This window comes from Antrostomus carolinensis, unplaced genomic scaffold (assembly GCF_000700745.2).
Source record: "Antrostomus carolinensis isolate BGI_N321 unplaced genomic scaffold, ASM70074v2 scaffold23929, whole genome shotgun sequence".
Taxonomy (NCBI): Eukaryota; Metazoa; Chordata; class Aves; order Caprimulgiformes; family Caprimulgidae; genus Antrostomus; species Antrostomus carolinensis.
This window is the reverse complement of record NW_010340986.1, coordinates 22140-26154: the sequence shown is the minus strand read 5'-3', so window position 1 is coordinate 26154 and position 4015 is coordinate 22140. Positions and strand designations below refer to the sequence as shown.

Here is a 4015-nt window from a genome sequence, read left to right as displayed (position 1 = left end):
CCCTACACCAGGTTGCACAGGAAAGTGTCCAGGTGGGTTAGAACATCTCCAGAGATGGAGACTCCACACCCTCTCTGGGCAGCTTGTCCCAGCTCTCTGGCACCCTCACAAGAAAGAAGTTCTTCCTTAAGTTTGTCTGGAACTTCTGGTGCTCCAGTTTGTGCCCATTGTCCCTTGTACTGCCACTGGGCACCACCGAAAAGAGCCCCATCCATCTGACCCCTACATTTCAGATCTTTATAAACATTGACCAGCTCCCCTCTCAGGCTGCTCTTCTCCAGGCTGAGTAGACCCAGCTCTCTAAGTCTTTCCTCACAAGAAATATGCTCCAGCCCCTTAATCATTTAATAGTCTCCACTGGACTCTCTCCAGAAGATCCCTGTCCCTCTTGAAATAAAAAGCCCAGAACTGGAATCAAAACTCCAAATGTGGCCTCACCAGGGAATTGTAAAGGGGAAGGAGAAGCTCCATCGACCTGCTGGCCATGCTCTTCTTAATGCACCCCAGGAGACCATTGGCCTTCTTGGCCACAGGACACATTGTCTTCCTGAGCTGTCCAACTCTTTATCAAACTTGACTGAAATCCACGGTTTCAAAACTTAAAGAGAAAGCAGACACAGACTGCGGTAAGTCTAGTTTCCTTACGAAGTGAGGAGGTGAGGCTGCTATTCCCATTTAGATTTAACAGAACTAAAATAAGAAAATAGACCTTGCTATCTGTTCTCCTGTCTCTGCCTGGGAAACCTATCCTATAACCGAGGTTTCTCAGCAGTAACCAGGGACACAGTGATGAGCAGTGACCTCCATTTTTCACAGCCAATTTCTCTCTGTTTAGAGTGGGATTTTCTCAAGAGCTCATACAACTCATTCCACTCGGCAGGATCTTTCTGGTCCTGCTTACCCAATATTGCAACCAGGTTCAGTAGAGAACCAGTCCACGTTGGTAGCACTCGTCTTAGTCAGAAGTGGCCATAAATGTAGCTACACAAATCACTCAACATCTAAAAACAGCATCTTTTCACCCAGTAAGATTACTCTATGCAACACAGTTTTATTACAAGACACAACCTCCTTCCTTTGTACACATATAGATGGCTTTTATCACTTCCCATTGGTCATCTCTCCAAAGTAGGTATTTCTTACCATGGATTGAACTTGTCTTTTTCATTAGGGATATTTAGATAGAGTGCTTCAACAATAGTAAATACTGAACCAGGGATACCCGGGAGATTGCTTATAGAAAATCACTTTAATATCATGTTGGCATCACACTGCATCCAGTCCCCTGCCAGGGTAAGAACAAGTCATGTGAGGCTGGCTGATCTGGAAAATGAAATCCTTCGCAGCCATGGCATGAGGGGACAGTCCAACAGCTCCTCCTCACTGTGCTCATGGCATACTTTGGCCAAGACTGAGGGCATACAGGCCACCAAAGTTTAGTTTGCTCTCAGAACCTGCCTTGAGTACCAGTTGGGCATCTGCACTTTAGGAACAGGCTCTTGTACAGAAAGAGAGATAAAGAAACTAGAAAAGAAAGCTGTGATCTTGGGAACCAGAACTTGCTGTGACAGACTGTGCTAGAGTGGAGACTGTCAGTTCTTGGCTCTCCAAGAATATCGTGTCATCTGCCCTAGACTCAGATTTATTTTCTTTCTTGATACTGACAGAGTATGTTTGAGGAATACAAATCAAATATTGTTATGCACTTAATATATTGTGGACATTGCAGGCATGACAAAAGATAAATGTGCTTTCGCTCTCTCAGAGCCCTGCACCACTTCCTTACCACTTTCATTTAATATCTCATATCTGTAACTGCAAGAGACGCATGCAACAAAGCTGTAACAAGAGAAATGGAGGAGAAGGATGGGATGTTTCCTGTGGTTATGATGCTCACACAAATTCTGTGTATGCTATTATTACAGTTCTTCTGCACAATGGAAACCGTATGCGAGAGCTCAAGACACTGTAGGAGTCACCAGGAAAAGAAGAAACTAAACAATCCCACACAGAGAGACGCTGAAGGAGCCATAGCACCCTGACTGTCCACAGGGACTGCACAGTCACCCACGCCTTTTCAGCCATGCAGATGACAATCTACACGCTGTCATCTCCTAGGGGATCCCAGTCCAGATGCCTTGACAGATAGGCAGGTTGCCCCAAACAGATACAGTTTGCAAATCCTGTTGTGCTGTCTCTGGAGGTTTTAGAGATCCTCCCGCAGACCATGTGACAGAGCTGTCAGGTAAAAAAGCAGATGGAACAGACAGGATGGTAAACGGTCCTACACCCCCCCCAGGAGACTTACAAACAAAGACATGTTTGTAGCCTTCCCAAACCCCATATTATCTTCCAGTTCCAGCATCTCCTACACTATTTATTAGCTGCCCAAAACCTAAAAGATGGAGTCCCACTACCTCACATATGGCAAACATATTTCATAAGGGACACTCCAGGTACAGGCTCCCAGTCAGCCAGAGTATTGTGAGCAAGGCAGCTACAGCACTTCTCCGCTTGCACATTGACTGGAGCTGTACTGTATATACCTTCATGTTTACAGCTGAGTAAGAGGCACAAAGGCTGCTACATGCCATGCATCTTGATGTATTAGCCACAAACAAAGAAAGTCCTTATCATTCAGTCAGCATCTTCCTTTGTCTTCAGCTCCACAGGTTGTAGGATAAATGAATTCCTTGCTACATTGTCTGGCTAGTAGTGCCATGTGGGAAGAAAGAAAACTCACTTTCATGGCAAAATAAGAACATGCATCAGTAAATCCAGCCACATTATCAGAAATCTTACCAGTACACATGGGAAACAAAGCAAAAAGAGAAATTATTGTCGTTATCTACGGTGCTCTGCTGTCAAAGTAATAGCAGTAATACACTGAACCCAGGGGGGGCTTCAGCATTTTTTTTAGGATAAAACACAGCTCCCAAACAAGATTGCCACTGAATTAGCAGATATCCACAAATTCATCTGAATTCCTTCTTTTTTTTTCTGATAAAATGATTAGCAACACCTAGAGTTTAACAGATCCAACCCAAAGCACACCCATGGTAAGACACTGACTGCTCTCAGGGGAACACACGGCTGCAGAGCTCTGCTCCACCAAACTTTTCACCTCCCCCCTTGTTGCCAAAGGATGCAATATTGCTTGTACCTGAATCCAAAAGTTTCTAAAAATAAATGCAAATGGGGGACGTCAGTCACTCAGGAGACAAGAACTTCCCCCCCTTCTGGATTTACCTGGATCCAAGATATGGCACTGCTACTCCCAATACACTTCCTGCAGGCTGCAGCAGAATGCACCATTCCTTAAATGAATGCATTCATTTTAAGTGAATTAAAATTCCGGAGTGCAGAAAACTGCTATGCAGAGAGCAGTGCCATGAAAAAGTAACTTGGGAACATAAAGCAGTAGTAAATATCAGCAGTGCTTTGTTGAAGAACCCTGAAATATAATTTGTTTCATTCCTTCATCTCAATCAGAACGTAAAGAAAGAATATTCAGGGTATGAATTGTGAGGATAAACAGGCTCATGTCCACAGGGCAAGGTTAAGTTCTGCTGCACGTCACAGCTTGTGCCTTTTGTCACTAGACTGTTCTCGGGATTTGGCTATAGACTTTCACATCCTTTTACACAGAAGATGTAATAGAGGTACTTTGATCTCTGCTCAGCTTTTCCACCACTCATCCTCAGTTAGCTGTCAGGAATACCAAGCAAGTTCTATATCTGAGCAACTCAGACCACAGTGACAGAAACCTCAGTTGGACATTGTCAGTTCCTGTGGTAGCAAGCAGTGATGACAACCCTGTGGGCAACTGTGGAGCCACAAGCTGCAAATTCTCTTGTCTGTCCCAGACTCATGTGATATTTTATTGTGCATTGCAGCGTGCTGTGCTACATATCAATGCATTCATTGTGGTCAAACAGACCCGCGTTCCCATACAAGGAAAAACTACTACAGAAAAGGGAAGATGCTCACGTGGCTCTTGCTTGGGCTCCCTTCA

General features: G+C 44.4%; 1 protein-coding gene across 1 annotated transcript in view; it reads right to left on the bottom strand.

Moving 5' to 3' along the window:
• LOC104531464 (protein spinster homolog 3) overlaps nt 1-4015 on the bottom strand; it is a 29282-nt gene that overhangs the window by 5130 nt on the left and 20137 nt on the right. The gene's annotated exons all lie outside the window — the stretch shown is intronic.